General features: G+C 41.4%; 1 long non-coding RNA gene across 2 annotated transcripts; it reads right to left on the reverse strand.

The window, feature by feature from the left end:
- Positions 1–116: 116 nt before the first annotated feature.
- Positions 117–14,814, reverse strand: LOC129849879 (uncharacterized). Of its 2 annotated transcripts, XR_008758705.1 has the most exons (5): positions 9,554–14,814; positions 9,306–9,362; positions 9,146–9,208; positions 8,872–8,978; positions 117–3,431 (listed from the first exon to the last, which is right to left on the reverse strand). It is a non-coding gene; the product is annotated as an uncharacterized LOC129849879 (long non-coding RNA). The 2 variants fall into 2 exon arrangements; XR_008758704.1 differs by having other exon boundaries at positions 9,306–14,808.
- Positions 14,815–21,262: the final 6,448 nt, after the last annotated feature.

Genomic DNA, 21,262 nt, shown 5'->3' on the forward strand with positions numbered 1-21,262 from the left:
ACTTACTGGTGAAGCAATTACTTTCAAAGGAATATTTTGCACCTAGTAGCCTATGTTGTGGACCTTATACAGATAAATATTCAAAAGACAAGTAACAAAAAACAAAATACACCAGATAGAAATGTACAGTTAAATCTTTATTGAATTCAAAATGTAATTGTGTGCAATCTATGTTTACCTGGTACGAAAAGGGACAAGGAGGATTCAGGGGGAATGGAGAATAAGAAAGAAGGATGGAAAGAGGGTGGTACAGAGAGAGAGAGAAAGATGCAGAGAGTAGCCTGCTGATTTCCTGGTGGTGGAAAACCCTGGAGCATGCTGCTGACACTTTATTAATGTGCTGGAGGAGAGGACAGGGAGGAACACGAATGAATACATTTACTAGGCTGTGCCTGTGCCTCGGAGGGATGGAGAGAGAAGGAGAGAGGGGGGACCGGGGGAGAGAAGAGGTGGCAGGAGAAAGGGGGAAGGGATGCCTGCCTGTGCCTTACATACATTTCACCAATTTACCACTTATTCTTGGGTAAATTAAGGAAACCTGTCAATACTCATCTCATTTCACCATGATTAATGCACAGGTTACATGCACATTAATGCATTATACAGATGACTGCACTTTACATTTGGACTGTTCTATTTGTTGGTGTCACACCAGAACTATCTATGACCTCCTGAGAATGAGGACCAGCATAACCAGATAGGTACATTCCCTTATGTAATGTATATGACAACTAGTGATCATATGATACAAATACAACAATTGGTTTTAGAACCATACAATCAGACAGACTTGTCCATTCAGGATAACTCACAGCATAACAGCATATTACAATTTCAGTAATATAGACTAAGGAAGTACTCTTCCGCTGTATGCTATTGTAGGTCTGAACCATGCATTGATGATTGAGAAATGGTAGTCAGTCACTTCCTCAGCATAAAACTCCAGATCCTTCATCCATTCAGTCCATAATGAGAGGTGAGTCCTTCAGATTGATCTTTTCATGTTGAGGAGTGAGATCGGAGGGGATTCACCCCCCTCTCAGTTTGTCCATTTACTCTAGTTAGTGAGTCATTGAGTCCAGTGCGTGTCAGTGTTACTGCAGTCCTCTGAGACCTGTTTGTCTAAGGGATGACAACTCCTCTATGCCAGGAAATGTCACCATTAAATGTCAGGAGCGGCTATATGAACAGAAGAAGAGATCACATGCTGTCTCTGCCCTGTTGTGTGTGGGGGCCAGGGGCCTATTTAGGCACAGAGCTGGGGACCACACAGGAGGGGGCAGTCTAATATGCTGGCATCTCATTGTGGCTGGCTGTCTGCATTCCTGGCCAATGGTAGTCGATGGTCTTGATGGAAGCTGTTGTAGAAAACTCAATCCAAAGATTATGCAGAGACTAATTTATAATTATATTAGTGAATCTTTAATATATACGGGCAGCTGTAAGGTAGATCCGTCTCTGATCGCAGTCAGAGAGCTCGAAGAGTAAATGGTTACATGTCCCTTATATCTATCACATTGCTATATATACAATCATATTGTTTACACAACAGTTATTTTATACAAGCAACAGTTCCAGAACACAATGGCCTTCTGTTAGGGTGCAGTGATAACAGGAGTCTATGAAATGCATAACATCACAGTCTAACACAGAATAGAGAACAAAGACATAACGCCAGCTCTCTCCACTTCTGCCACAGCAATTACCCCTTTGATGCCATGGATATGTGATATATCTGAGCTGTTGTCAAACAGAACTTAAAACCTTCTGGTTTCTGGGAAATTGTCATTTTACACAGAAAGGGGTGGTCTGAATGGAACTCCTGAAAGGTAACTTTATAATAACTATCTGGCGAAAAGGAAGGTTCATAGGGATCTGGGTCGTTTCCAATAGAGCAATCTGGAACCCCAAGAAAGGGTGAAACAGTGGCAATATGTGTTAAGTTAACTTCTGTGGTCATGACCATCTGGTGGGGAGGAGATACTGCTGTTTCACACAATCTCCTCACCAAGGTCGTCAGGCATGAGAACAGACATAACACTCTTGACCCACCACCGTACCGAAACCAAAGCCAATCTATTCTGTAAGACCATAGTACGCATAGCCACAAGCTCAGCAGTTAATTATTCAATAGCAGTAGCATTAGCTCTTCTTTCAACTTCATTTGCTAGATCTCTAATTGAATGAAGCACAGTTGTCATGCCATAATTGGGAATTAATGCAGAGAAAAAATGTTTTGTAGGGCCGGCTACAATGGTCCTCTTATACAAGTGGGAGAAATTGTGATTTGTGGGTACTGGGGTAGCACGCACAGCAGGAACAACATAGGCAGCATTGCATCATCCTGACCAGTTTGTAAGCAGATAAGAGTAGGCTTTCCCCCACACACATACATAGTTCCACTTACTGACGAAGTAGGTTTAGCATACACACTGACATTCTTGAGTCTATAATGTATTCTCAATGACATGTTAGGGTGGAATGTTCCATTTCTCAACAGTAAGGGTAGGGTAAGGTTATTGTATACAGAAAGGTTACATTTACAATGACTTTCCCCCAACTGGGGACCAGTTCCATTTTCTATATAACCCAAATAACCTGGGGGAGAGTATGCCAGGGTGATGGGTTGCTCGGGCAGAGAGGTGTGATTAATAAAATCAAATCTTCTCATATAAAAACACCTCATCCTCCAACCAATCAAGCTCTCAGTCTGAAAGGTTACCTGCTTTGGTCCACATCAATATTACATAAGCATTAAGGGGTATAGCTAGCAATGGCATAGTCTCAGCACTGTCTGTCAACAGTCCACAAACCCAACAATCTGATTCATTCTGTAGCACAGAAACATTATTAGCTACTTGTAAGAAAGTGTTTGACCCGGGGGAAACCCCATAATGTTTATGGCCTCTTTCTACTCTTCAGCTCAGCGGGGTCACCAGGATCCAGGTTCAGGTCAGCAGGGTCATCTACTTCTTCCACAGCTTCCACAGTCTCGTTGGACTGAAGAGGTCGGGGAGAGGTTACTAGCACGTTCTCCCGCCTCTGGCTCGAAGTCTGCTACCACCCAGAGGATGCCCACAGCCACAATATCTGCGAGTCCCAGGGTAAGCAGAGTGCTCCTACTGGATTGTAGGAGTAACAGGAGTAGCATCTTCTTCTGGCTCTGCTACTTGCTTACAGTGGGATGCGTGGATCCAGGTGTCTTTGCCTAAGCACTTTGCTGCCGTTGGGGTGGTGAGGGTGGTCCCTTCAACCTGGGTTTTAAAGCTTTTTTTTTTTTTTTACATTTGATTGATCTTTCTGTCGATGTGCAGGGAGCGGTCCAGTATCTCCCCCATGATGTCTGTATTGATGAGGGAGTGGCGCTTGGTCAGGTCCCTGTGTAGCTCCTGTACCTGGTCTATCATGTTCTAGATCTCAGTCTTGAGGATCTGGGACAATAATACAAACGCACAAGCGTGCACACACGCACACACCCCAACACTGTCACCTTATGGCTGAGCCCCGGGGCATGTCACTGAGAGACGGGGAGTGGCAGGACATGGAGAGGGGAGGCCCAACCACAGGGCATTAGGGTACCTTCACTCTGTCTCATATTTATTACGGTATTTCCTTGCTGCAATAGTTAAGGTGTTGAAGGATCAAGTGACACCCTCAAGGGTTATACACAAATACTTCAGATGAGGATGAGGTAAAGATACTATGTTTCATTTTAAGGCTCTAATTATGTACTTGTGTATATTTCCCAGTGTCACGCCCTGACCGTAGAGAGCTTTTTATGTGTGATTTGGGTGGGCATTCTATGTTCTTTTTTCTATGTTTGTATTTCTTTGTTTTGAGTATGGGCCGGGTATGGTTCTCAATCAGAGACAGCTGACTATCGTTGTCTCTGATTGGGAACCTTACTTAGGTAGCTTTTCCCCACCGATGCTTTGTGGGTAGTTATTTTCTGTTCAGTGTTTTCTGCACCTGACAGGACTGTTTCGGTTTCGTTTATTCTCTTTGTTATTTTGTTATAGTGTTCAGTTTAAATAAAAAGCGTGAACACTTACCACGTTGCGCTTTGGTCCGATTATTCCTCATCCGACGACGACACCCGTTACACCCAGCCTATCTATACCATTTTATATCCCTTATGTTCAATATTTCATTTTGTTCACAACTTCTCCTCACTGCTAATGTTCCAGAGAGAGTGATTCCTAATTGAAGAGTGTACATTAAAACCTTAACTCAACACTCTGAAGAATGCCATGTTTACAACTAACATTGCAAAACATTTGCTTGTCGAGTCCTAGTTCAGAAAATAATTACTATAAAAATGGAGTACAGTAGAACCACAGTACTTTGCTTCATATATTTGCAACAAATGGAAACGATCAGACTCTAGTACTTGAGTCCCTTAAGTGCACTGTTGAGGCCTGGCTGAACTGAAGACTGCTAATTCTCGCTGTCTCCAGTGAGCTTTAAGACAGAGATACCAGGTCATGCAGACAGAGGGCCCTGACCTGGCTTTCCTCACTCCTTACTACCACCACCACTACTACTGCAACCAACCCCACCACCACCACTACTACTGCAACCAACCCCACCACCACTACTACTGCCACCAACAACACCACTACTACTGCAACCAACCCCACCACCACTACTACTGCCACCAACACCACCACCACTATAACTGCCACCAACACCACCACCACTACTACTGCAACCAACCCCACCACCACTACTACTGCAACCAACCCCACCACCACTACTACTGCAACCAACCCCACCACCACTACTACTGCAACCAACCCCACCACCACTACTACTGCAACCAACCCCACCACCACTACTACTGCCACCAACCCCACCACCACTACTACTGCCACCAACACCACCACCACTATAACTGCCACCAACACCACCACCACTACTACTGCCACCAACAACACCACTACTACTACTGCAACCAACCCCACCACCACTACTACTGCAACCAACCCCACCACCACTACTACTGCAACCAACCCCACCACCACTACTACTGCAACCAACCCCACCACCACTACTACTGCCACCAACCCCACCACCACTACTACTGCAACCAACCCCACCACCACTACTACTGCCACCAACACCACCACCACTATAACTGCCACCAACACCACCACTACTACTGCCACCAACACCACCACTACTACTGCCACCAACACCACCACTACTCCTGCCACCAACACCACCACTACTACTGCCACCAACACCACCACTACTACTGCCACCACACCACAACACTGGAGTAATAGTTACAGTGCCTTCAGAAAGTATTCATACTGTCACGTTCCTGACCTGTTTTCTGTTGTTTGGTATGTGTTTAATTGGTCAGGGCGTGAGTTGGGGTGGGTAGTCTATGTTATGTGTTTTCTATGTTGGGTTAATGGTTTGCCTGGTATGGTTCTCAATTAGAGGCAGGTGTGTGTCGTTTCCTCTGATTGAGAGCCATATTAAGGTAGGTTGTTCTCACTGTTTGTTTGTGGGTGATTGTTCCTGTGTCTGTGTATACCACATGGGACTGTTTCGTTTGTTCGTTCGTTTTAGGTAGTCTGTTCCTGTTTGTGCGTTCTTCGTCTATATGTAAGTTCGTTTGTTTCAGGTCTGTTGCCTTCGTTTATTGTTTTGTAGTTTGTTCTTGTGTTTTGCCAGTGTTTCGTCTGTTAAATTCAGTATGTATTCATCACCCGCTGCGCCTTGGTCCGTTCAATCACCACAAGACGAACGTTACACATACACATTAATTTATTCCACATTTTGTTGTTACAGCCTGAATTAAAAAATTATTTAATATTATTTTTCCTCTGAATCATCTACTCAAAATACCCAATATTGACAAAATTAAAATGTGAAAATGAAAAAAATTAATTTACATAATTTACATAAGTACACCCCTGAGTCAATGCATGTTAGAATCTCCTTTGGCAGCGATTACAGCTGTGTCCTTCTGGGTAAGTCTCTAAGAGCTTTGCACACCTGGATTGTACAATATTTGCACATTATCCTTTTAAAAATTATTCAAGCTCTGTCAAGTTGGTTGTTGATCATTGCTACAGCCATTTTCGAGTCTTTCCATAGATTTTCAAGCCGATTTCAGTCAAAACTTTAACTAGGAACATTCAATGTTGTCTTCATAAGCAACTCCAGTGTATCTTTGGCCTTGTTTAGGTTATTGTCCTGCTGAAAGGTGAATTTGTCTCCCAGTGTCTGTTAGAAAGCAGACTGAACCAGGTTTTCCTCAGGGACTTTGCCTGTGCTTAGCTCTATTCCATTTACTTTTATCCTAAAAAAACTTCAGTTCTTGCCGATGAGAAGCATACCCGTAACATGATGCAGCCACCATCACGCTTGAAAATATGAAGCGTGGTACTCAGTGATGTGTCGTGTTGAATTTGCCCCAAACTTAATGCTTTGTATTCAGGACACAAAGTTCATTTCTTTGCCAATTTTTTTGCAGTTTTCCTTAGTGCCTTATTGCAAACAGGATGCATGTTTTGGAATATTTGTATTCTGTACAGGATTCCTTCTTTTCACTCTGTAATTTAGGTTAGTATTGTGGAGTAACTACAATGTTGTTGATCCATCCTCAGTTTTCTCCTATGACAGCCATTAAATTCTGTAACTTTTTTAAAGTCACCATTGATCTCATGGTGAAATCCCTGACTGGTTTCCTTCCTCTCCAGCAACTGAGTCAGGAAGGACGCCTGTATCTTTGTAGTGACTGGGTGTATTGTAATTAATAATTTCACCATGCTCAAAGTGATATTCAGTGTTTGCGTTTTTGAATTTTTACCCATCTACCAATAGGTGCCCTTCTTTGTGAGGCATTGGAAAACCTCCCTAGTCTTTGTGGTTGAATCTGGGTTTGAAATTCCCTGCTCGACTGAGGGACCTTACAGATCATTATATGTGTGGGGTACAGAGATGAGGTAGTCATTCAAAAATCATGTTAAAGACTATTATTGCACACAGAGTGAGTCAATGAAACTTATGTGATTTGTTAAGAGAATTGTTAGTCCTGAAATTATTTAGGCTTGCTATAAAAAAGGGTTTGAATACTTATTGACTCAAGACATTTCAGCTTTGAATTTTTAATGAATTAGCCAAAATGTCTACAAACATAATTCCACTTTGACATTATGGGGTATTGTGTGTAGGCCAGAGACACAACATTTCAATTTAATCCATTTTAAATTCAGGCTGTAAAACAACAAAATGTGTAAAAAGTCAAGGGGTGTGAATACTTTCTGAAGGCACTGTAGCTATTCCATTATATTGTACACCACTAACAGCCCTTCCTTACCGTTAATATCACAATTGTAACCAAATGTTTGCCATAGTTTACCATTGTACTGTAAACCATGAATGAGAGAGGGCTACTGTATGTATGTTGCAAATAAAACATAGAATAAACTGAAATATATGAAAGGTGGAAATACTGTATCATTAGCCAGTAGGTAAAGACAGTTATTCTATAATTACGGAAAAAGTTTATCGGCACACGACTAGAGAAGCCATGCAGCTTACCTGGGCTCTGGGATGCTTTTAGTCCAGATTTTCTTGCCTGGCAAATGCCCTGATACAGCAGTAGAACTATCCCTAGAGTAAGTTGTGATTGTTTGCTGTGAGCATCGCTCTCTCACTCTGCCATACACATTTCGTCCTGTGAGCATCCACCTGCTGCCCCCATCACTGATACCAATTTAAGAAATTGGCAAAGTCAGTGATATCAGTGGCATAGAACAAAATGGCCCCGCCACTTCTGTGTGTGCCTAGCTATCAGATGAATCCTGGAGATTTCTGTGAAATTCTGGTAAAAATAGTGCCAGCCTGCTCAGTGCCATCCCCGCCCACTCCGCATCTTACATGGAGTGGCACTGGTTGGGAGGGAGGACAGTCAGTATGGTGGGGGTTTGGGAACCTGTGAACAGTTGGGAGTAATTGATGTGGAAAATTGGTCAGGGAGCATGCGTCACTTGTGTCCACATGGCCAGAGACAGAGAGTTTGCATCTGAATGAGTTTGTGATAACAAATGGCTCCATTCTGACAACCAATGACCCTCTCTGTCTGTGTCAAAAACCTACAACTATAGCTTACACTAAGAACCAAGGCTCTCGAAGGAGAAATTTTGTTTCTGATAAAACTCTGGTAACAGCTAAGCCCAATGCTTGAATTTGGGTCCAGGCGTCCTCACTGGATCTTATACTTCAGCCAAATACATTCATACCCAGTTTGTGTGTGTATAGAGGTGTGTGTATAGTGTGTGTCAAGGTTGGCTAGGGATCCAGAGTGTGCTGTGATATCCAGACATACACGGCTGTAAAACAGAGCATTGCAGGAAAAAAGCTATTTCCTGGAACCCTGGCTTTGCGCTGGCCGAGCTATTATCAGCAGTCTTTCTGGCACAGACAGAACGAGACTAGTGCCTGCTATAACAACAAGACCGCCACCAAAAAGGTCAGTTACGTAGCCTTTTATTTAACCTTTAGCTACGTAGCCTAACATGTCTGTGGCCTGCGCTTACAGATAGACAGGATAACTGACCTAGGTGGGGTTCATGGCATCTCCTTCCCTCTCTCTGTGGTTATCGCCATCTGCTAGTTGTGCTTCCAAGCATTTTTCATATTATATCTCATCTTTTAATCTTAGGCGATTTTCAAATCATATCTCATCTTTTATATTTGTGAAAGTTTGGGTCCAGAGTTTCTTTAAAACCCACCATATTATCATGATATTGAAATGTTACATTCAACATTGTACACTGAAAGATAGATGATGAAGGGAGATTTCAAAGCCTTTCAAGCCAACGATTATATTTTAAACCCAAAAACACTCACAGAGCTGCGATACTAGTTGCCCCGGTGATGGAGGCTGGGCGGCGCTGTCCCAGCAGCAGTAAGGGCTCCAGACAGCGAGCAAATTCACCCCTGTAGTCTGTGTTAATCTGAGGGGAGAGAGAGATCATCTAGGTCAGAGCTTGGCTAGCACCTTTCTTTGAGGGAAGAGACAAGACATTTACTGTAGTTCTAGTAAACTGTATACAATACTAATTCTACATGTTGAGAAAAATCACATTGTTTTGTAAGATCAGAGTAGATGAGTCACACTCACTTTGCTGCTTTGCACTGGTCACATTCAATGAGGGAGCTTCACAATCCTCCTCAGCCTCAGTTTCTGTGGAAGAGAGAGAAACCAAGTGTGATGCCAACCTCTGGTGAATTTACCCATTCTATCTTTGATTCTCCCCAGAATATGAAGTGCCAGTACTCACATATCCCATGTCCAGACACTCAAACTTGTTGGCTGAGCTGAGGAAGGCTGAATGAACCTTGGAGAGGGCATCAGTGAGGGTCAGCGGTCAACCACACTGGAGGGCTGCTGAATAATTAACTGTTCAGGTAATAACTAACAATATATCCCCATTGTCAATTTTATTTATGGGTATAATTTAGTTCCATGTGAGTTCAGCAATTAGTTAGAGATATGGAGATATGAGTTAGGGGTGTCTTATGACCTAACCTGCAGGGTTGGCAGGAGGACAGCAAGGTGTGATATCTGCACTCCTTTAGCGCCTTTTCCTTTTCTTCATGTTGGCTGCAAACACACACACAACATTACCACTACACAACTATCCCCTCGATGCAGAGGGTTAAGAAATACCCACACAACAACACAGAAACTCATGCTCTATATATCCAGGTCCTTATCTATAGTCTGCTTCCCATTACAAACACATACACACAGACAGACACACAGACGGAAACACACAGCCTGCCATAAATAGCCTCTAACTCCCTTCTGGGAATCCAGACAGTCACTGGTCTGCTTCCAGGCAGCGGGGCAAGAAAGATGGAGGACACAAGGGCACAAAAATCTCATTAAAAATCTCTACACAATGCAATCTGATACACTTTCTCCCTCACACACTCCAGAGACAGTAATGCTGCCGTCCATTGGCCCCAGGCTGTAGCTTCCTGCTCCACTAGCTGTGATGGACTGCTCCCAGAGAATATCAACACTTCAGAGGTTATCTACACACATTTTTCATGTAACCACGAACTGCAACAGTGGAACGATGAGTATTGTTTGAAGCAGTCTTCACTCTGTTTGCCTTGCCATTCTTGTTTTAACTGTGTACTGTAAAGTCTCTCTCATGGGGCCAAATGTAAACTAGCCTACACCAGGGTTCTGGCATAAAATGGCTGCAGTACTTTCTTAGTGGTAAATTAGGTTTGTTAACCCTGTACAATGTAAGACACTTTGATCTTGGGGAAATTACAAACTTCAATCCATTCCTAACAGATTGCCTATCCATTGTCTTTATGGCATCAAAGCAACCGTTTCAAAGCAAAGTAATGCAGTACCTGTGAGCCGCTCGCAACAGAATTTTCTTCCTCTCTTTCCTGACAGATGAGAGCAGAGAAACAGTTAACCACAAGAAAAATGTGGCTCAGTTGGTAGAGCAGGCATTTGCAATGCCAGAGTGTGGGCTTGATTCCCAAAGGGGACCAGTGGGAACAAATATGAAAATGTATACACTCACTACTGTAAGTCGCTCTGGATAACAGTGTCTGCTAAATAACTAAAATGTAAAATGGCTGTGGGCTATGACGTTGTCTGCTAGTAGTAGGCCTACCGTGAAAAAGACTGTGGTCCTTGTCTGCAACCCTCCATTTGAGCAAATAACTGTCTGGGGATTTAACTTGTAGTGAGTTCTCTCTAAAAAGTAATTTTGTGGTACACATTGTCTTGTAATTGTACCAGTAAGTGTTTGGTTTAACTCCATTGATAAAGTTTTTGTTGAGTGCAGAAGACCTTTCAATCTTTTCACAAAGAGAGCAAGAGAGACACCCAGTGGTCAGGCACCATCATCACATATTTAAATTTGGAATTATATTTATTGTCTTGCACTTAGATAGTTACATTTCACAATGTTCATTTAATACATTCGTATCTCAATAACAACATTATCAATAGCATCTGTTTTTCTTTCAGGTGACCTGAAAAGAGTCCTTTAGTGAAGTTTTACCTGTATACTGTTGAAGAGGTCACATATTGCATTCTCCTCTTCCTCGATATTGGAGCACACCTCCCCTATCATGACCCTCAGCATAATAGCTTCACGGGCCAATGTCTGCAGCTCCTTCACTGCCTACAGAGGAAGCAAGGCTCACACATGGACATGGTAGATATGCTCATTCACCTGGAACTAACCTGTAGCTAAACCAAACACACATGATCATATGCTTTATCTCAAACCCAAGACCCAGCCTGTTGCTTTTCAAAAACAACATAAGGATCCAATACTATGGCATGTAAAATACAGCATGGAAACAATTCAGAGTTACTACATAGGCCATGGAGTTGAGGACTATACAGATAAAACATGGATTTTCAGAGGGAGTGACTGCGAACCATCAATGTTATAATACACAATGTATGAAGAGAATAAAAGTAAATCCACTCACCAGCACTGCCTGCTCTAGTATCTCACATCCTTCCCAGCTAGAACATTTGGTTCCTTGGAAGTTGTGGGAACATACATTTTTGGTTTGGGGCGGCAGGGTAGCCTAGTGGTTAGAGCGTTGGGCTAGTAACCGAAAGGTTGCAAGTTCAAATCCCCGAGCTGACAAGGTACAAATCTGTCGTTCTGCCCCTGAACAAGGCAGTTAACCCACTGTTCCTAGGCCGTCATTGAAAATAAGAGTTTGTTCTTAACTGACTTGCCTAGTTAAATAATTTTTTAAAAAAAAAGGTAAAATGTAAGTCGCTCTGGATAAGAGCGTCAGCGAAATGACTTAAATGTAATGTTTCCCATTGTTTCTGGGAACAAAGTCATAAGTTTCCAGACCGGTAAAATTGAATGTTTTTTAAACATTCTGAGAACGGAAGTGAACATTTCGCCTGTTCTATTTTTAGGTTGCATTGAAATTCTGAGAACGTTTTACTCGGGTTCCTTCTGGGATTTTTTATTTACTCTGGTTCCTTCTGGGAGGTTTAATTAACGCTCTGAGAATGGAAATTATAGGTTATTGAGGTTTTTTTAAATAACGTCCTTAAAACTTTCACTGAATGTTTCAATAAGACTTTAATAACACTGCTATCTTATTTTGGGAAACTTTTTTTTTTTACTCCAAGCAGAGATAGGACACATGGAAATTAATTTCCTTAGGCATTAATCAAGCAAACACATTTATTTTTTATTGTGACACGGCATCAGTGAGATTCAAACCTATAATCTTCTATTCTCTATCCATGGAATTAGTCCATTGCACCACCAAGATGGAGCTAGCATACCATGTTTGTTTTTACGCATACAAAGCTGTTCAGTTTAGTCGATTCAAACAGACCCCATTTCAAAGGAAACAAGGACTCCTTAACCTCAGGTGTGGCCAATTAGTGGGCGTTGCCAACACTCCTGAACACACTGAACAAGATAGAGGATAGAGAGTTTTGTTGATGCTGAGAACAGAATGTTTAAGTTTTTAAATAACATTCTTAGAACATTCTCTGAATGTTACTAAAGTTTTCTTGTGGTTTTCTGGAAAGTTTATTTAACGTTCTTGGCACAATTTGAGAACAAGACTTTGAATACAACCATGAGGAAACCTGTAGAAAACGTTATGCGAAGTACTGAAATTCCCACAGAAGAATGTTGTTTCTTAACATTCTTGGAACAATTTGAGAACATTATTTTAAATAGAACCATGAGGAAAACTGTAGGAAACGTTATGCTGAAGTACTACAATTCCCAAAGAAGAACGTTGTTTCTTAATGTTCTCTGAACTATTTCAGAACATTCCCAATGCCAAACCACTTGGAGAATGTTTGAAAAGAAATGTAACCATGTTTGAACTTTTAGGAAACGTTCAGTTTAAAGTAATGAAATACCAAGAAAATTATGTTTCTTTGTCAAGTTCCTTAAATGTGCTGAGAATGTTCCAAAAGCCAAGCAACTATCTTGCACCATTCCCAGAATGTTATGGGAAGGTTGTATGCAAAACAACCATAGGATAACCACGCTCTCACCAAGCTCTAAGAAACATATGGTTCTCAGAAAGTGCTAGCTGGGTTGTATGCATTCTGTTGCAATGTTAATGCAGTATGTCAGGCTCTCCCTGTGAAATTTCAAATCGAAGCAATAATTTGGCAGAAACATAAATGAGCTTTACTAACAGTGTTCCTCCTGTGTGAATCTTGTGTTGCTGTAGTAGGAGCTTCCCTCACACTTGTATGTCTCTGAAACACTTCATGCAGATAATAGACTTATTCTCTGTGGAGAACATAATGTAGGGCTCCTTATGGAGAGCTGTGGAGACAAACACCAAGTTAAACCATCACTATCACATCACTATTCGTTTAATACATATTTCATCGCAAGGAATAGTATTTGTTAAATATTCAATAAATAACTAATTGTTCTTATGTAAGGGATTTTCCCTGGAAAATAATGCACAACGTGGAAGGTGTGTTCTGTCGATATACACTTCTGATGACGTCTGACGAGTATACACTTGCAGGGCAAGTGTCACGATCGTGTGGAGGATTGACGGACCAAAACGCAGCATTTGGAAAATACGCCATCTCTTTTATTGATGACGAAGGCAAAACGAAACAAAAACACTTACACACTAAACAAAACAATAAACGATCGTGACGCTAATCAAACGTAGTGCATACACAGGCTACAAACGTATAACATAGACAATTACCCACAATCAAATGAAAGCCTATGGCTACCCTAAATATGGCTCCCAATCAGAGACAACAGAAATCAGCTGTCTCTAATTGGGAACTCATTCAGGCAACCATAGACTCTCCTAGACAACTAAACCAACATAGACACAGCTAGACACATGCACTCAACACAAACCCATACACTACACCCAACACCCCCTTTACCATATAATCACCCAAAACCGACAAAACACAAACAATCCCCATGTCACACCCTGACCTAACTAAAATAATAAAGAAAACAAAGAATACTAAGGCCAGGGCGTGACATAACCCCCCCCTTAAGGTGCGAACTCCGAGCGCACCAGCACACAGTCTAGGGGAGGGTCTGGGTGGGCTTCCTTCCACGGTGGCGGCTCCGGCACTGGTCGTGGTCCCCACCCCACCACAGTCACTAACCGCCTCCGTAGCTGCCTCCAAATGACCCCCCTCCACATTAACCCCACTGAATTAAGGGGCAGTTCCGGACTAAGGGGCAGCTCCGGAATAAGGGGCAGCTCCGGACTAAGGGGCAGCTCCGGACTAAGGGGCAGCTCCGGACTAAGGGGCAGTACCAGGATAAGGGAGAGCACCAGGATAAGGGGCAGCACCAGGATAAGGGGCAGCACCAGGATAAGGGGCAGCTCCGGACTGAGGAACGGCAGCTCCGGACTGAGGAACGGCAGCTCCGGACTGAGGGACTGCAGCTTCGGACTGAGGGACTGCAGCTCCGGACTGAGGGACGGCCCATGGCTGGCTGACAGATCTGGCTGCTCATGGCTAGCTGACGGATCTGGCTGCTCATGGCTGGCTGACGGATCTGGCTGCTCATGGCTGGCTGACGGATCTGGCTGCTCATGGCTGGCTGACGGATCTGGCTGCTCATGGCTAGCTGACGGATCTGGCTGCTCATGGCTAACTGACGGATCTGGCTGCTCATGGCTAACTGACGGATCTGGCTGCTCATGGCTAACTGACGGATCTGGCTGCTCATGGCTGGCTGACGGATCTGGCTGCTCATGGCTGGCTGACGGATCTGGCTGCTCATGGCTGGCTGACGGATCTGGCTGCTCATGGCTGGCTGACGGATCTGGCTGCTCATGGCTGGCTGACGGATCTGGCTGCTCATGGCTGGCTGACGGATCTGGCTGCTCATGGCTGACTGACTGATCTGGCTGCTCATGGCTGGCTGACGGATCTGGCTGCTCATGGCTGGCTGACGGATCTGGCTGCTCATGGCTGGCTGATGGATCTGGCTGCTCATGGCTGGCTGACGGATCTGGCGCAGCGGGTTGTGAATACATAATGAACTTTATTTAACAAGACGAAACTAAACACACGAAGAACACTTGAATAATATTACAAAACAACAAAACGAACTAGACAGACCTAAACTATGAACTTACATGAAACGAGGAACACATAAACAGGAACGACCGAGACAGTACCGTGTGGTGCAACAAACACAGACACAGTGACAATCACCCACAAACAAACAGTGAGAACACCCTACCTTAATATGACTCTCAATTAGAGGAAAACGCAAAACACCTGCCTCTAATCAAGAGCCATACCAGGCAACCCAAAACCAACATAGAAACGGAAAACATAGACTGCCCACCCAAAACTCACGCCCTGACCATCACACACATAAAAACCAACAGAAAACAGGTCAGGAACGTGACAAGCACCTTTAGGGATAGCTCTAACAACAATTTGATACTCCTCGGGAGTGAATGTAACATTGTGTGTTCTAATCAATTCTGGATAATCATATAGTTGTCCATCACTATTCAATAATTGTTTAAAACTTCTTATGGCTGCAATCCCGTTAACGGGATGATTTGACAACAGCCAATGAAAGTGCAGGGCGCCAAATTCAAACAACAGAAATCTCATAATTCAAATTACTCAAACATACATGTATCTTATACCATTTTAAAGGTAATCTTGTTGTTAATCCCACCAAAGTGTCCGATTTCGCTTTCAAGCGAAAGCACCACAAACGATTATGTTAGGTCACCGCAAAATCACAGAAAAACACAGCTATTTTTCCAGCCAAAGACAGGAGTCACAAAAAGCAGAAATAGAGATCAAATGAATCACTAACATTTGATGATCTTCATCAGATGACACTCATAGGACTTCATGTTACACAATACATATATGTTTTGTTCGATTAAGTTCATATTTATATCCAAAAAACTCAGTTTACATTGGCGCCATGTTCAGAAATGCCTCCAAAATATCCAGAGAAATTGCAGAGAGCCACATCAAATAACATAAATACTCATCATAAACTTTGATGAAAGATGCATGTTTTACATAGAATTAAAGATACACTTGTTCTTAATGTAACCGCTGTGTCAGATTTTAAAATGCTTTACGGCAAAAGCACAATATTCAATAATCTGAGAACAGCGTTCAGCCACAAAAGGAAGCCATACAGTTACCCGCCAAATTGTGCAGTCAACAAAACTCATAAAAAGCATTATAAATCTTCACTTACCTTTGCTGATCTTCGTCGGAATGCACTCCCAGGACTCCCACTTCCACAAGAAATGTTTGTTTTGTTCGGTAATGTCCATCATTTATGTCCAAATAGCTACTTTTGTTAGCGCGTTTAGTACACAAATCCAAATGCTTGTGCAGGTCCAGCCGAACGTCGGATGACAACTTCAAAAAGTTATATTACAGGTCCAAGAAACTTGACAAACTAAGTATAGAATCAATCTTTAGGATGTTGTTATCATAAATATTCAATAACGTTCCAACCGGAGAATTCCTTTGTGTCTATAGAAGTAATGGAACGCAAGTCGATATCATGTGGAATGCGCGTGACCAGGACCTGGCTCTAAACAGCTCCCATCCGGCTCCACATCCCAGTAGAAGCTTAATTCAAGGTTCTACAGACTGTTGACATCTATTGGAAGCCGTATGAAGTGCAAACAGATCCATATCATACTGTGTATTCAATAGGCGATGAGTTGAAAATCGACCAACCTCAGATTTCTCACTTCCTGGTTGGATTTCTTCTCAGGTTTTTGCCTGCCATATGAGTTCTGTTATACTCACAGACATAATTCAAACAGTTTTAGAAACTTCAGAGTGTTTTCTATCCAATATTATTAATAATATGCATATATTAGCAACTATGACTGAGGAGCAGGCCGTTTACTCTGGGCACCTCTGTGCACCTTTCATCCAAGCTACTCAATACTGCCCCTGCAGCCATAAGAAGTTAACCCAAATAAAGTTGTTGTCAAACCAGTTCTGGAAAAATAAAGACTTGTTTTTGTATTTTATGTCTTTATTATTCCAGATTGTATACCTATGAGGAGAAAAATTGTGTTTGGACATGAGGTTCCAAGTTAGAAGTACTTGTTAATGAAAGTTTGCAAGCTTAATAGGGATTTTACCGATATCAACGTTGCATTTGAGTAAGAATTGTAGACCACCAATATGTAGGAATATTAAATTAGGGATGATATTCCAGATGCAATCCTTATTTCTTAAATAGTTTTGTATCCATTTAATCTTAAATATTATATTAGAGGTTTTAAAATCCAGAGCATTCAACCCTCCCTCACCTTGGGTGCTACATATTACCGCTTTTCTTAAATAATGAGGTTTATTCCTCCATATGAAGTTAAATAATTTAGTATCAACCATTTTAGTTACTGGCAGAGGAACATCCAAGGCAAGGGAAGTATAAACTAATCTGGACAGACCTTCAGATTTTGATAAAAGTACACGTTCAGATAAAGAAAGATCTCTTAATAAACAGGAGTTAAATCTCTTTCCAATTTTCTCTACAATAGGAGAGAAATTTAAGTTGGCCCTTTCTTTCTGATCTTTGCTAACTTTAATACCAAGATATGTGATCACATCTTTTACAGGGATATTACATACTGAGTTTAAGTCACATCTTTTCAATGCAAATAATTCACATTTCCTAATATTCAGAGATAAAGCTGATACATGTGAGAAGGCATTAATACACTCAATAGCTTTCCTGGCTTCATTATGATCTTTCAAAAAATGGTGGTGTCATCAGCCAATTGTGAACATTTTATCTCTTTGTCTTGAATCTGAATACCCCTAAAACTATCCTTATTTATATGAAGTGCCATAACTTGTGACAAATAAAAATAAGAAAGGAGAAATTGTGCATCCTTGTTTAATTCCACGTCTAATGTTGAATCTTTGTGAAGTTCCATGGGATAATTTAACAGAGCTGTTACTATTATTGTAAAGTGTCTTAATTACACTTTGAAAATATTGACCAAAACCAAAAAATCAAAGTCTCAAAAATAAAATATTGTTCAATTGTATCAAATGCCTTGTAAAAGTCTACAAATAAAATAAAGCTATCTTCCATAATGTGCTCATTGTAGTCTATCAAGTCCAGTACTAGTAGAATATTATTACATATATGTCTGCCCTTCATAAAACCAGACTGGGTATCATCAATGATTTGGTCAAGACCTTTTTTAAGTCTTTCTGCAAAGATGGATGCAAGTAGCTTTCCATCATTGTTCATTAATGTCATTGGTCTCCAATTTTCTAACATCATAGAATCTTTGTTTGGTTTGGGTATTACAGAAATTAAGCCATGTGTCATAGAAACAGGCAGGACCCCTAAACCAATTGCTTCCTTAAGAACATTAAATATAAATTCAATATTATCCTCCTGAAAATATTTTTAAAATTCACTGATAATGCCATCATTCCCTGGAGATTTATTCTCTTTTAACTTGATGATATTTTTTTTTATTTCATTAATAGAAATCATTTCATCACAAGACTTTTGGAAGTCTTCATCTATGAATTTTGCACAGTCTTTGACAGAGTCTAGAAAGGCAGATATGTCACTAGTAGGACAGGCATTACTGGTATAAAGGTTACCATAGAATTCTGAAACATATTTTGAAATATCTTTTGGGTTTTCATTTTCTTTGCCATCTATATTGAGCTTATGAATAGATGTAAATTCAGAATTTTTTCTTTCTAAATTGTAAAAGTATTTTGTATTTTTTTCACTTTCCTCCAACCATCTCCTTCTTGATCTTACAAATGCCCCTTTCACTCTCTCTTCATACATTTGGTCCATTTCTAGTTGTAAAGAGAATAACTGACCCTTTCCTTCTTCATCAAGGTCTTCCATAGAGATTAGAGAAAGTATTTCCTTAACAAGTTTATCTTCCCTCAATCTTTTAAGTTCAGCAATTTCTTTACCTCTCTTCATGGCTGTTTGTCTTATTTCATACTTCATTAATTTCCAATATTTCCCATAAGACTTAAATAGTTGGGCTTTCCTCCAATTGTCTTGTATAATATCTTTGGCATCCATCTTGAAATGATCATCTTCCAACAGTCTACTATTGAGTTTCCAATAACTCCGATTCGGTTTAACTTCAGATCCATGAATATTTAAAGATAAGAATATAACTTTATGATCAGTAAGAATTGATGGTTCAATTGATACCTTGACTACAGAATTATCTAATGAATTTGAAATCAACCCGAAGTCAATTCTTGACTGTCTGAACATGTCCTTGTTACTCCAAGTGAAGTCCTTTTTATCAGGATATTTAGATCTCCAAATATCGACTAATCCAAGACATAGGTTATTAAACTCAGAATTAACTATGCTGGATATGTTAGAAGGGGGATATCTGTCAATCATCACATTAGATACAGAATTAAAATCTCCACCTACGATAATTTTGATATCCTGAAATACACCTATAACTCTATTAATTTCTTCTTCAAAGTCTTTAAATAATATCCTGTTGTTTTGTTTGTTGTTGGATGCATAAATATTCCCTAATCAATCAATCAATCAAATGTATTTTATATAGCCCTTCGTACATCCGCTAATATCTCGAAGTGCTGTACAGAAACTCAGCCTAAAACCCCAAACAGCAAGCAATGCAAGTGTAGAAGCACGGCGGCTAGGAAGAACTCCCTAGAAAGGCCAAAACCTAGGAAGAAACCTAGAGAGGAACCAGGCTATGAGGGGTGGCCAGTCCTCTTCTGGCTGTGCCGGGTGGAGATTATAACAGAACATGGCCAAGATGTTCAAATGTTCATAAATGACCAGCATGGTCAAATAATAATAATCACAGAAGTTATCGAGGGTGTAACAAGTCAGCACCTCAGGAGTAAATGTCAGTTGGCTTTTCATAGCCGATCATTAATAGTATCTCTACCGCTCCTGCGGTCTCTAGAGAGTTGAAAACAGCAGGTCTGGGACAGGTAGCACGTCCGGTGGACAGGTCAGGGTTCCATAGCCGCAGGCAGAACAGTTGAAACCTAATTAAAACATTTCACTGTTGAAATTTACTGTTGAAATTAACCAATGTCCAGAGTGGTGAGTCTTACTACTGATGACCTTCCCTTTAAATGCACCTTTTAAAACTGCTACACCTGCAGAGTGGTTGTTGCCATATGATGACCAGATATCGTTACCCCATTGATTTTTCCAAAAAGATAGATCGGAAGAACAAGCATGAGTCTCTTGTAAAAAGTAAAAGTCTGCATTAAACCGTTTGCAATACACAAAAATAGCCTTACGCTTGAGTAAATTACAAATTAAAAAAAAATATATACACTGCTCAAAAAAATAAAGGGAACACTTAAACAACACAATGTAACTCCAAGTCAATCACACTTCTGTGAAATCAAACTGTCCACTTAGGAAGCACCACTGATTGACAATAAATTTCACATGCTGTTGTGCAAATGGAATAGACAAAAGATGGAAATTATAGGCAATTAGCAAGACACCCTCCAAAACAGGAGTGATTCTGCAGGTGGTGACCACAGACCACTTCTCAGTTCCTATGCTTCCTGGCTGATGTTTTGGTCACTTTAGAATGCTGGCGGTGCTCTCACTCTAGTGGTAGCATGAGACAGAGTCTACAACCCACACAAGTGGCTCAGGTAGTGCAGTTCATCCAGGATGGCACATCAATGCGAACTGTGGCAAAAAGGTTTGCTGTGTCTGTCAGCGTAGTGTCCAGAGCATGCAGGCGCTACCAGGAGACAGGCCAGTACATCAGGAGACGTGGAGGAGGCCGTAGGAGGGCAACAACCCAGCAGAAGGACCGGTACCTCCGCCTTAGTGCAAGGAGGTGCACTGCCAGAGCCCTGCAAAATGACCTCCAGCAGGCCACAAATGTGGGGCACAAAAATGGTCAGATTAATAATGCCGTTAAGAAAATCCCTAATAAATCGAGACATGATCTCTTTCAAGGACAGTCCCGCAAAAAGAAGCATTCTTGCGTTCATACTGCCCGCTATTCAAAGTGCTCTGAACAAATTGTGGGAATCGTTCAAACATTGGCACATTCTAAAATCCGATGACAGTATCGGTAATGTGTTTTCGGACTCTGCCTTGGTCGTATTCTCGCGGGGCAGAAGTCTCAGAGATCAATTGGTAAACTCTGATTTCCCACTCCAAAATACCCTGCACAACGTCTATTTGCGCCTCTACCGGATAGAAAC

The sequence above is a fragment of the Salvelinus fontinalis genome, chromosome 3 (assembly GCF_029448725.1).
Source record: "Salvelinus fontinalis isolate EN_2023a chromosome 3, ASM2944872v1, whole genome shotgun sequence".
Lineage (NCBI taxonomy): Eukaryota > Metazoa > Chordata > Actinopteri > Salmoniformes > Salmonidae > Salvelinus > Salvelinus fontinalis.